The sequence below is a fragment of the Furipterus horrens genome, unplaced genomic scaffold, assembly GCF_987537825.1.
Source record: "Furipterus horrens unplaced genomic scaffold, mFurHor1.1.pri manual_scaffold_4, whole genome shotgun sequence".
Taxonomy (NCBI): domain Eukaryota; kingdom Metazoa; phylum Chordata; class Mammalia; order Chiroptera; family Furipteridae; genus Furipterus; species Furipterus horrens.
The window spans coordinates 113107318-113121496 of NW_028327174.1; the positions used below are offsets into that span (position 1 = coordinate 113107318).

The window sequence follows — 14179 nt, forward strand, 5'->3', positions numbered from 1 at the left end:
ACAGCAATGAAGGGCATGTAATGTTTTAAAAAATAAATTGAAGTTGATAAAAATTTAAATCTTTTTCTCTTCAAAAGACAGTATTAACATAAAAAGACATGGCACATAATGAGAAAACATTTGCAAAATACATATTCAAAAAGGACTTGTATCAAGAATAAAGATGTCTTACAACTCAATTATAAGAAGAAAAACCACTCAATTTTTTAAATAGCCCAAAGCTTTTGACACACTTCACCAAAGATGGTACACAAATGGCAAATAAGCACATAATAAGATGCTCAACATCATTAGTCATTAAGGAATTTGAAAATAAAACCTCAAAGAAGTTCCACTATACACCTATTAGAATGGCTAAATTCAAAAAGACATACCATAGCAAATGTTGACAAGTATGTGGAGTAACTAAAATTCTCATACAATGCTCTTGGTAGTGTAAAACAGCATAAACATTTTTAGGAAATAGTTTGGCGATTTCTTCAGAAGTTAAACATGCACCTTCCATTCACCAAGCCATTCCACTCCTGGAATTGAAAGCATATGTCTACACAGAGACTTGTGTGTAAATGTGCAGAGCAGCTTTCTTCATACTAGACAAAAAGTGGAAGCCACCTAAATGTCCATGGATAAACAAACTAATACATTCATACAGTGGAAGACTACTTAGCAATAACAGTGGTGAATCTCAGAATAATTATGGTGAATAAAAGAAATCTTAGAAGGATACATACATGATTTCATTTATATAAAGCTGTAGAAAATACAAACTTTTCTATAGGGAAAGCATCTCCATGTGCTTTAAGACAGAGACAAGGGTTTTGCAGTCAGGCAGGTGGAGGAGGTTACCACCAAGGCTTATTAGTGAACTTTTGGATGTTATAGATATATTCATTTTCTTGATTGTGGTCATGGTTTTACAGGTACAACTTAAATTACACACTTTTCTTTTATAGTAATTTTTAATTTATAATTTAAATATACAATACAAATATATGCTTAATTGTCTCCACCACTGTATTTGGATAGGGCTACCACTTTGATATTCAGAGTTAGAGAGTGGCTGTTTGAAATCACACATCTAAATCATGTAATGAATAAAACTCACAATCCCAACTTGTCTGAGCTACTTAGCAATGACATGTGATCACAGACCTTTCCTAAGGTAGAAGTCAAGTGATACCATGGAGGGCCTTGAGGACCAGACTGTGATATTGTTAGTAGTTTAGATCAGGGATCGGGAAATTAGGGGCCAGAGGTTAAATTGAGCCTGTGGGGTGCTTAAAATGGTTTTCATATTTTAATGATTTTAAATTTTAAAGGAAGAACAATATTTTATGACAGATTAAACTATATGAAATTAATATTTCAATATCCATACATAGTTTTATTGAAACAGCCACACATTTATTTATATATATTACTTGTACTTTTGCTCTACAATCACAGAGTTGAATAGTTACAACAGATAGTTAATGATGTAGCCTTCAAAACCTAAAATAGTTTGTAGCAAAAGTTTGCCAGGGATAGTTTATAGCAATGCCTCTGGACTGGGGATGACTTTGCCACCAGGGGACACATTTGGAAATGTCTGGATACATTTTAGTAATCACACTTGAGAGGGGTGCTACAGGCTTTCAATGTATAAAGGCTAGGGATGCTGCTAAAGGTCTTACAGTGCCTAGGATAGGCCTCCACAGCAAAGAATTAGCCAGCAAAAAAAAAGAAGAAAGGAAGGAGAGAAAGAAAAGAGAGAAAAGGGAAGGAGAAAGAAAGGAAGGAAGGAAGGAAGGAAGGAAGGAAGGAAGGAAGAAAAAGGGAGGGAGGGAGAGAGAAAGGAAAAGAAAGAAAGAGAAAGAAAGAAAGAAAAGAAAAAGGGAGGGAGGGAGAGAGAAAGAGAAAGAAAGAAAGAAAGGAGGAAAGAAAAGGGAGGGAGAAAAAGAAAAGAAAGAGAAAGGAAAAGAAAAGGAAGGGAGAAAGAAAAAGAGAGAAAAGGAAGGAAGGAAGGGAAACCCTGGTTTGGAGAAATAAAGACTTACTGAAGTTTTTAATCAAGATAGTCACAGGTCGCTTACAGACAGAATCTAAAGAATTATAACTAGATGGGGTTATAAACAAACCATTTTCATATTGTAATCTCTTTCCCAGGATACTTCTAATTCCAAGATGCTCTTTTGATCTGTTTACAAGTCTCATACATATGTTCATGTTGTCAGAATCACATAGTCCTTGATTTACGATCCTACTTTTAGTTTGTATTTCTGTTGTGGTCAGGTGATGCTGTTTCCTAGCTTTCTACATTATTTATAATAAATGGTGCTTCACTGTACAGAACTCAGATTTTGAAGAAATCTTTAAAGTCATGTAGGTTTCCGGTAATGGGGAATTCTTTATCTTCCATGGTAAGACAGCTCTGTGAGAAAGGTCTTCCTTAGATTGAGCCACAATTTGTTGTCTACATGATAGCCCATAAGAGATTTAAAGATAAAAGCCATGTTCCCATGGTTTCTCTCTCCTGAGTCTGTAATCTTTTTCTTATCAATCATTTATAAGGTCCTTTATAGTTCTCTCGTGTACACATTCTGGTTTTGTTTTGGTTTTTCTGAAGAGATTGTTGAAAAAAATAGCACTGCCCTTTAAAAAATAGAAAAGATGTGTTTAAATTTATTAAAATAATATTTTTTAAAAAATTTCAAAGTGATACATATATGTATAAGGCATAAAACATAGTTGCCTTAACCAAAATTCAGTTTTTGTGCAAGGGTTGGCTCACTTTTTCTTCAAGGTTCAGAGAGTAAATGTTTTTGGCTTTACTGGCCAACAGTCTCTGTCAAAACTGCTCAGCTTTGCTATTATTGTAACAAAAAGTAGGCATAAAAGATAGGTAAATAGATGGGCATGATTGTGTTCTGATGGCACTTTATTTAAAAACAAAACAAAACAGAACAGGATTTGGCCTGGGGGCCATAGTTTCCTATCCCTCTTTCAATTTATCTTTTATGACCCCTTCTAAACATATATGAACATATATTTTTATTTTTATTTTTTTTAATTTTATTTTTTGATTTTTCAATTACAGTTGTCCCATTTTTCCCCCATTGCTCCCCCGCCCCAGCCCACCCCTTCTCCCACAATCATATCCTTCCCCGTTGTCCATGTCCATGAGTCCTCCATACACACTCCTTGACTAAACCCTTCCCTCACTTATCTCGCTTCTCTCCCTCCCCCTCCCTGCTATTGACTGTTATTCTGCTCCTTGTCCTATTTAGTTCGTTTGTTTAGGTTGTTCTTTAGTTTCCTGTATTAGGTGATATCATATGGTATTTTTCTTTCTTTGCCTGGCTTATCTCACTAAGCATAATACTCTCTAGTTCCATCCATGTTGTCGCAAATGGCAGGAGTTCCTTCTTTCTCTCTGCTACATAGTATTCCATTGTGTAAATGTACCACAGTTTTTGGATCCACTCATCATATATTTTTAAACACAAATGGCATTGTTTGGTATATATTATACTGTAACCTACTTTCTTTCCACTCAGTAGTAAATTGTGGATATATGGTTATATACAGGGTATGGCAAAAGTAGGTTTACAGTTGTGAGTATCCAAAACAGTTTATTCTTGTATTATTATATTAATTATTGTATTATTTTCCATACAAACTGTAAACCTATTTTTGCCCCACACTGTATGTCAGTGTATATAAATCCATCAGGTTTGTACACTTTATTTTAATTTTATCAGTTATTTAACAAACAATTTGATGATATATATTTAATTTTTCCAATGTTTTGTTATTATAAACATATGTCTTATGGAAGTATTTTTGTATTTTAATTTATAAATAAGATAACAATAGTCTTTTTTAAACTATATTATCTTTTGGGTTTATTTTTGAATATAGTTTGATATTTATAAATCATTTTGGTCATATATAATCCCATATTTTGAGGCTATATTTTAGGTATACAGTATTCCCTCACTTATCGTGGGTATTACATTCTAGACACCCCCGCCCCCGCAATAGGTAAAAATCCATGAAGTAGGAACCTTACATTTATTTTAGTATTTATATATATTTTAAGTCTTTATAAACCCTTCCTACACACTTATAAACCATTCCCAGTCCCTTATTAACCTTTCCCACTCCCTTATTAACCTTTTCCACACTTTTATAAACACTACTTGTTTCTTAAACATATTCTACACTCTTAAACCTATGTAACTTTAACAACATATGTATACAGTACCTCAAAATCCTGCGATATAGCGAAAAATTCACGATAAATAATTAAATATAATATTTTTAAAAATCCCACTTACAGTGAGGCCACGATAAGTGAACTGCGATATAGAGAGGGACTACTGTATATAAATTCATAATTGTTATAGTTTTTCTGATGCTTTCATCATTAGGTTCTCTCTGTTTCTCTAGTAGCACTTTTTGTCATAAGATCTACTGTATCTAATAATGTAGCTGCTTTCTTTTGGTTAATGTCTACTTAATATATTTTTTTCATTATTTTATTTCCAAGTTTTCTGTAGTCTTATATTTTCAATGTACTTTCTTTTTTTAAAGATTTTATTTATTCATTTTTAGAGAGAGGGGAAGGGAGAGAAAAAGAGGAGAGAAACATTGGTGTGGGAGAGAAACATTGATTGGCTGCCTCTCACACCCCCCCAACCAGGGACCAGGCCTGCCACCCAGGCATGTGCCCTGACCAGAAATCGAACCAGCAACCTTTCAGATCACAGGTTGGTGCTCAACCCATTGAGCCACACCAGCCAGGGCTCAATATATTTTCTATTAGCACATCATTTTTAATGCAATCTGACAAGATTTGTCTTTTTATTGGAACATTTAGTCTACTGATATTTAATGTAATAGTTACTACATTTTGATTTATATCTGTTTTCTATTTGCTTTCTTTTATCCTGCTTGTTCTGTGGGGTTTTTTTTTTTCTTTTTTCTATTCTTGCTTGCTTTTCTTAATGATTACTTAGTTTTTATTATTACATTATCAATTAAACAATTTTACCATTCTGTTCTTTGTACAGGTTACCACACACATCCTTGACTTACCAAGTTTAATACAAATCAGTACCTTTACCTCTTCCTATACAATGCAAGGACCAGGAAACTTTTAGCTTCATCATGATACATATGATGCTTTTGTCATGTATTTTACTTCTTTACATATGTTAAACCCTCAAAAGGTTATTATCATCATTATTGTTTTATACTCAAAGTTCATTTACATCAGGCTCTCTCAGCTTTAGCACTATTAACATTTGGGTTGGATAATTTTTTTTGTTGGGGGGCTGGGCTTTCTACACTTTGTAGAATCCCTGGCCTCAAGCCAGTAGATACCTCTTCAGTTATGACAACCAAAAATGTTTCCAGACACTACCAATGTATCCTAAGGTGTGGGTGGAATCATCCTGCCCTGAGATGAGAACCACTAATTTAGATTTACCTAAACATTTATCCTTCTTGTTTCTCTTTATTTCTTCTTGCATTTTCAGTCTTCTATTAGGATTATTTCTGATTGATGAACACCTTTAATTCTTTTAGTGCAAGACGATTGATGACCAATTCTCTTTTTTGGTTATTTGAAAATATTTCTATTTTATGTCTATTCTGAAAGGCTATATTCTCTAGATATGAAATTCTAGATTGAGAACTGTTTTTGTTCAGCAGTTTGAAGATTTAATTTCAATGTCTTGTTTCTGTCATTTCTATTAAGTAGTCATGTGTCAAACTAATTATTTCTCTTTTAAAAGTAACCTTTTTTCTGGCTGCTTTGAAGACGTTCCTTTGGCTTTGGCTTTGGTTTTCAGCTGTTTCACTCTATTATCCTTATGATTTTCTTAGTTTTATCCTCTTTGAGATTCATGGCACTTTTGAATCTGTAGCCTCAGATGCATCAGATTTAGAAATTTCTAAGCCCTTATCTCTTCAAATAATACTTTCTTGGTTCACTCTTTTTTTTCTTTTTAGAACTACAATTACATGTCTTATGTCTTTTTTGTTCTGAGTTTTTTAATTTTTTTTTTTTCAATTACAGATGACACTATATTATATTTGTTTCAGGTATATAGCATAATGGTTAGACATTTATATAACTTATGAAGTAATCCCTCTGATAAATCTGATTACCCATCTGACACTATACATAATTATTACAATATTATTATATTCTCTGTGCTATACTTTACATCCCTATGACTTTTTAAACTGCCAATTTGTACTACTTAACCCCTTCATCTTTTACACCCAGCCTCCTAACCCCCGAACACCCCTCCCATTTGACAACTATCAGTTTATTTTCTGTATCTATGAGTTTGTTTCTATTCTGTTTGTTCATTTCTTATTATGTCTTTAAATGTCTCTTTCCCTGTCTTGTATTTTTTATTCTTCTGTGATTCTGTGATCATCCTGGTTATTATTTTAATCTATCTTATAGTTCATTAATTAGCTCTTCAACTGTGATTTATCTGCTATTAAAGCTACTCATTTACTTCCTTATTTTTGTTGTGGGGTTGGTATTTGAAAAAAATTTTTTTTTATCAGTTTCAGTGGGTTCTTATTGCTTCTGACTCTACTGAAATTTTCAGTCTTGCATTTTACTTTTTTGAACATATTTGTCACTTTTTTAAAAATTTGTGTCTGAAAACTCCATTTTTTGGACCACCTATATGTCTGTTTCTGTAGTCTATATTTCTTTAGGTCTTTAGCCATGTTATTCTATTTGTATGCCTGATGGCTTTTGCTTGAGTGCCAGACTTTTGTATATGAAAATACTTTGAAGCCTAGGACAATGTATTCTTTATCCCAAAAGGATTTACCTCTGCTTTGAGTAGGAGTCTAAGGGCACTACTAATTATAGATTGAGTGACTTGAAGCATTTTGTGTCCCAAATCAAGCCTGGTGATTTCACCAGCATCACTCTTCCCTGCCACCCCTCCTGTTTGCTTGGCCCTTTTGTTTGAGTTTTGTTTTGCTCTTGCCTAATGAGGTTGTTTTAAAGCTATATACTAAGCTTCTCGGCACCTCTTCTGGATCCACAGATGTCTCCAGAAGAAAAGCTGTTTCAAACCTCTTTGGGTTTCAATCCTATGCCATATGTTGGTCCTGTTATTTTCCTATGTTGTCTAATTATTCTCAGCAGATCAGTCATCCTGAATTGCCTAGTCTGTTATTATTAGAAGCAGAAATTCCCTTAGGTTCATTTATTTCCTGTTGAAATATAGCCACTTCCTGAAGGAGAATGTTGTGAGTTGTAAAAATGTTGAATTCTTATGTCAGAAAATAGACATTTGGTTGGAAATAGAATTATATCAAAATTACTTCCCTTCAATACTTTACAGATATTATTCCATTGTTTCTTTTATCCAGTATTACCGATGAGAAGTTGAACTTGAATCTAATTTTCATCTCTTCCTAAGAAATCTCACTTTACCTCTTTCTGTAGCAGTTTTTTTCCATATTTCCAACTTATTCAGAAGTTTTACTATAATGTGCAGGTGTGTGTGTGTGTGTTTAATTTACCCGTCTTGTGATCTTTTAATCTAACAGCTTCTTTTTCCACACAAGCTCTCTTTTACATAGTTTTCTCCCATACTATAGCTATTTTTTCCTGTTTAAATTTGTTCCCATGTTTTACTGTCTTCAAAGGACTCCTCACAGTTTCTGTCTCAGCAGATCTCCTTATTTTCTAGTATAGCTGTATATTCATGTGTGTATTTGTATATAGCTTCTCTTATTTCTAGGGATCTGGTGAGAGAAGAGGATATGATACTTGTTCAGTTTGCCCTCTTCGATCTCAGTAGCTCTTTTTATAACTTTACCCAACAAAATCATTTTCCTCTAGTCAGGTTGCCTTTGGATCATATTGCGACTTGCCACCACTGAGGTGTTTTTATGTCAGCTAACCTCAGCCCTGCAAACTTTGTTCAGTATATATGTACATTAGTTACTGCAGTCATTTTGACATCTTTACTGAAGGTCATTGAAATGAAACTATACTAGAACAACTTTTTGTAATCTGCTTTTAGAAAAACTTACATACAAAATGTAAGGAAGGAGCAAACTCCTTAGCTGATTGACAGCTAAAATTGTAAAAGTGAATTCAGAGAGCAAACTAATATCAGAAAGGAACAGTAATAGCAGCAGGAGAAAGCTTATGAAAAGTTGGACTGTGAAATAGGCTGGAAGTAGAATTAGCTGAGTGTCAGGACAAGTGGGTTCTGATGGAGAGCATAAATGCTATGCTGTGCATTTTAATGTCCCCATACATGGAAATATTCTTGCTTTGATAGTCATATATGTAGATGCTCCTGTGGTGGGAAACAGTTATGAGCAGCTGGGCCCTGGACTTGAGGGCTCTGGAGATAAACTCCCATGGAAGTCTCCAGTGTCCTTTTGGCCCTGGGCCTCATGTGAGCACTCACTTAACAGGGTGCCCAGTTTCCCCATCCTGGAAGCCAGCTCCCTTTGTCTTTTATCTTTTTCCCTCCAAATTGGCCTCCTTTTACTTATCCAGAAATCTAAATAGATATGTACAAAAATAAATTTGCAGAGCTCTCTTAATTTTAACAAAATAAGAATCTAGTCTCATTGAAATGTTTAACTTTTATGAAGTGGTCTCTCAATACTAGTATTATAATTGATGCCTAGGTATTTGTTATTTCCAGTGATTTATACAATTTTGCATTGCACTTAATGTCTAATAAGCAACTTTGCAATTGAGTTAATATGTTTCTAGAGGTAAAGCTTTATGGCACTCTAATCATAGTATGTATTATTTTGATCAAGTAAATTCTTCTTTTAACACTTATTGTGTTTATCCCAACATTAAATATCATCTGTAAATCTTGGTTAACTTACTGTTTTTCTCTTTAAAGTTTTCATCAGCATTCTTAAGTAACCTTTAAAAATATTAAATTTAGAATTTTAAACTTCTTTATGAAGGCATGAGATGCCTGTTATCCCTTTAACTTCACTCAACAGGCTTAAAATGAAAAAAGTTTTAATTAATCCTTTATGTCCTTTTAGGATTTAAAATAGATAAAGAAATTTTCAAACCAACTTATACTTCTATTGAGCATGTAATTCTATTTAAACATATAAAACTATATTTAATCCCAATTTCGTAAAGTTTGAAATACTTGGGAAGTTTTCACCGTGAGGAGAAAAAGTAAAATAATATGCACATTTTAAACTTTAAAAATATATTAATAAGAGCTAATTTCCTCAATAATTAAACATATATACAACATAAAACACCCAAATATTAAAACCATTCCACATGCTTTAGTAGAAACTTAAAATGTAAAACTTCTTTACCTGGAAATCTAAACTAAGTAGACTTTGCTTGGTGTCATTTAAGTCTCCAGCTGAAAATGAAACAAGACCGGAGCTTTCTTTAAAACAAAGAACAGAGGGGAATGTTGAAAAATATTAACTGACTTCTTAGTAAAATTTGAAATAACTGCTTCCCTGGGGGATAAATGCCTTTCAGTTCTTTGTGCAGATAATCAGCCAAGAGAGTAACAAGGGAAAATGGTTTCCAAAGGAAATATTTTTCTAAATCACAGGAAAAGTAGAAAGCAGCAGTAGGGGGCGGGGAGGGGACAGACACATTAGTCTGTAGGCTGAGAAGACAAAGTTGGAAGCACAAAAATGAAACTTGATTAAGAAATCTGGATTTCAGGGACTATTTGCATAAAAATTTTTTTAAAGAAAATCTCCCTCGTCACTCAGCACACAACTACACCTTGAACACTGTCATCAGTACCAGCAGCATTTGGACAACTATTTTTTTTTTTAAACAATAAACAGAGATTTTCCAGCTCTTAGAGGAAAGTGTGACTCTCTAAGGCCAATAACACCTTTTCCTGAATCTTTAAATAGGAAGATTATTTTTTAAGTGTATTTTATTGATTATGTTGTTACAGTAGTCCAATTTCTTTCCTCTTTGCTGCCCTCTTCCCAGTACCCACCTTCCCTCCAGCAATACCAACCCCCCACCCCTTAGTTCATGTCCACGAATTGTGCATATAAGTTCTTTGACTTCACACTTTATTATTCTTAATTTCCCCCTGTCTATTTTGTACCAACCAATTATGCTTCTTATTCCCTGCACCATTAACCCATGTCTCCCCCTTCCCCCTCCCAACTGAGAATCCTCCAAATGACCACCATACCTATGATTCTGTTCCTGTTCTAATTCTTTAGTTTGCTTTTGCTTTTATTTTATAGATTTAGTTGTTGATAGTTGTGAGTTTGAGGTCATTTTAATGTTCATAGTGTTGATCTCCTTTTTCTTAAATAAGTCTCTTTAATGTTTCATATAATAGTGGTTTGGTAATGATGAACTCTTTTTAGCTTTACCTAGTCTCGGAAGCACTTTCTCTGCCCTTCCATTCTAAATGATAGCTTTGCTGGATAGAGTAATCTTGGTTGTAGGTCCTTCCTTTTCATCACTTTGAATACTTCTTGTCAGCCCCTTTTTGCCTAAAAAGCTTCTTTTGAGAAATCAGCTGCCAGTCTTATAAGCACCCCTTTGTAGGTAACACTCTGCTTTTCTCTTGCTGCTTTTAAGACTCTCTATTTTGAACCTTTGGCATTTTAATGATGATGTGTCTTGATGTGGTCCCCTTTGGGTCTAGCTTCTTTGGGTGTTTCCTGGACTTGTATGTCTATTTCCTTCACCAAATTTGGAAATCTTTCCTTCATTATTTTTTCACATTAGCTTTTGATTTCTTGCTCTTCCTCTTCTCCTTCTGGTACCCCTATGATTCGGATGTTGGCACGTTTAAAGTTGTCCCAGAGTTTCCTAAACCTCTCCTCATTTTTTTCAATTCTTGTTTCCTCATTCTGTACTGGTTGACTGTTCTTTTCTTCCCTTATGTTCCAAATCATTGATTTGAACCCCAGTTTCCTTCCCTTTACTATTGGTTTCATGTAGACTTTCCTTTGTTTCATTTAGCATGGCCTTCAGTTCTTCCCTTATGCATTTGCCATACTTAAGCATATCTGTCAAGTCTGTGAGCATCTTTATCACCAATGTTTTGAACTCTGCATCTGTTAGGTTGGCTATCACCTCATCTGTTAGGTTAGCTATCTCCTCATCGCTTAGTTCTCCCACTGGAACCTTTATCAATTCCCTCCTTTGGGCCATACTTCTCTTGTCTCCTCATCTTGACAGGCTGCTGTGTTTGTTTGCGTCTTGTGTCTTAGGTAGAGCTGTCGCACCTCTTACGTTTAAGGGGCAAAGCCTCAGGTATTCATCAGTACAGCACAACTTTTTCACCAGGTTTTAGTGCTGTTGCGGGGGGAGGGGTCTGAGAAGAAACAATGCCACTTGCTCAGCACTTGCCCCTTTTCTGGGCACTTCTCCCATGTCCGTATGAGACTGGTGCCTCTGTAGCTGTTGCCCTGGCTGTCATTCCAAGAGTGGGTGAGTCTGTGGATGTTCTAGAACCATGGGGGCCCTTTAAATAAGCAGACTCTACTGAGAGACTGGCAGTGTCTTCCTCCACCCCAACCCCCACTGGTTTGCACAATCAGAAACAGTGAGGCTTTATTGTACTCGGTGCTGGAACTGTAAGCTGTGCAGCCTGGTCTGGTGCTCAGAGTGCTCCCCAGGTGTCCCTCTCGACATTTTGAAATGTTTGACTGTGCTTTCTGCTGGCCTACCACTGCCACCGCTGCTGCCGCCACCACACCACATCCTTTCCGCCCTGGCTTCGCCCCTCCTACCTGTCTGGATGAGTATTTCTCCTTTATATCTTTGTTTGTTGGACTTCCATGCAGCTCAATTTTCTGGAACTTCTGGTTTTCTCTACTTTTGAGATAGTTGTATTCCTTCTTAGTTTTTTGGAGGGAGACGCACCGTGTCTGTCTAGACCTCCATCTTGTCCGGAAGACCATGCATAAAATTTTTTTACATTTATACTAGCCTAGGTGATACCACTTGAGTTTTATCAGATGACAGAGATGCCTCTGTTGCCAGGATAGAGGAACTACACTCCTGCGACACCTTTAGTCGGGTAATGTATATTAACTCTCATCATCGCTGTGTCTGCCCACTGGAATCTCACATACAGTATTGTCACCAGAACAAAAAGTTGATAATAACATCATTGAAATTATGTAACTTTACTCCTCGTGTCAGTAACAGAAAAATAAGTAAGGGAGCTGTGAGGCTTCTGGTCATGGTTACTCTGGCAAATTGGTTATATACTTTGGCCTCAGTTTATTCATCTGCAAGTTAGCAAGTCAGAGGCAGATCAGGGTTCCAGGACCACACCAGTGCTTATAGATGACTTTGAGTGAGTTACTACTATTTCTTCCTAAAGTTTATTTTTTTTGTACATCAGGGATGATAATACCTACCTTTCACATTTTTGTTCAAATAAATGAAGAACAAATATAAAGTGCTTGTCAAGGACTAGGGAATTATATAATATGTATTTTAAAAATTCTTATTATTCTACCTCAAGGGTCCAAATTATTTGACAGACAAGAACTACATTTTTGTTTCCCCAAAATCTTAAAATTACCTGGATAGATCAAATCAAGATGGTGGACTAAGCACATGGGCCAAATTCCTAAAAATAATCGAAACTACATTTGTTTTTAAAAAATTAGCACTGCACTGCAAAATAATTAGTACTATTAAAAGACAAGAAATTCTGAGAAATTTCTTAAAGACTTAAGGCACATAGGCTCTGTCTGATGGACCACACTACAGTTCAAAACATGTGGGAGAAAGAAACAAAACCTCAGGCTGTTTAGTTATGAAGGGCTCAATTGCCTGCCGCCAGAAAGAATAACTCCCAATACCAGAGTTTGGTGAAAAGGAAAACAATTGTTTATTTAAAGGTTATACAAATTTAGATTAATGGCGGGCTTCTGCCATTAAGTCCCACTCCCTTTAAAACACCCCAAAACAAATAGTCCTGCCTAGTCAGACCAGTTTCAGAACAGAAAAGTCGGAGGTACTGTCCTTCTCTAGGAAAATAGAAGTCCATGGCTCTGTATTTCCCAGTCCCAGCTCAGCTTTCCCAAAAGCTCCCATTCATCCGTGCTTTGATTGGGGAGGATCTGCCCGTGTCGTGGCGTTTTCCAGCTTTTAATTCAGAACTGTTTGCTACCTCCTTACACACCTGACCTCATGGTTCGCTGGTAGGGTGCTTCTGCTCTCTTTCAAACCATATGGTTCTCCTCCCCCAAACGGCTGCCACCTTATTTTTAAACCTTGACCACAGCCTGTGATGCAGTCAGTGTGGTGACCATTCCTGGCCACACACAGAATATCGCACAGGCCCCATAAGCTCTTTCATCACCATTCTATGGTCAAAACCTCTCCCATCTCTTTGGTACATGGAGTGGCCATAGTTACTTGCATAACTAAGAAACTAGATATCCCTCAGGAAAATGGCTATGCTCCACTGAATCCCGTCCACCCAATTCTGAGGCTTCTGTCCACTCTCTTATAAGAGGATAGGTCTGTGGGTGTTCCAGGTTTAGAAAGTACAAATCCTAGGAATGGTGAGGTTTGTCGGAAAACCACACTTAAGACTAATAGGGCAAATGACCTCAAGCCTCTGATGTCTCCATGATTTGTTCTACGTATTAGGCATTTGCCCCCAAATTGAATTAATCTTTTCAGCCACTTGGCCTTAGGTGGCTGGTGGAACAGGGAAGCCCCTTGTTCAGAACCTGAAGTCGCTACAGTAGAATGCAGTATAAGCAAAGTTGACCATCTCCACCCACCTGTTCAGAGTTTTCAGTCAGTGTGTTAACCCTGTATTCTCAGTCATAAGCAGATAGCACAGTATTACCCAATGTTTGGGAAGCTTATAACATTGGAAATAGGAATCCCCCTCTCCTCCCGCCCCCCCAAATACATACACATAATCAAAAAGGAAAAGAACTCTTGGGGACTAAATGAACAATGAGGTGCCATTACACACCTATTAGAATTGCAAAAATCCAAAACACTGACAAAACCAAATACTGGTGAGAATGCCAAACAACAGGAACTTGTACTCATTGCTGGTGGGAATGCAAAATGGTGCAGCTACTTTGGAATGCAATTTAGCAGTTTCTTAAAAAATTAAACATACTTTTACCCTACAACCCAGCAATCATGTTCCTTGGTATTTACCCA

At 36.0% G+C, this 14179-nt stretch overlaps 2 protein-coding genes across 2 annotated transcripts in view; one reads left to right on the forward strand and one right to left on the reverse strand.

The window, feature by feature from the left end:
* ECM2 (extracellular matrix protein 2) overlaps positions 1-9553 on the reverse strand; it is a 51968-nt gene extending 42415 nt beyond the window's left edge. The window contains exon 1 of the mRNA XM_090275753.1: positions 9346-9553. The gene's annotated coding sequence lies outside the window, so the exon portion shown is untranslated. The remainder of the gene's footprint in view (positions 1-9345) is intronic.
* The window catches only part of CENPP (centromere protein P), a 384243-nt gene that overhangs the window by 279784 nt on the left and 90280 nt on the right, over positions 1-14179 (forward strand). The window lies entirely within an intron of this gene.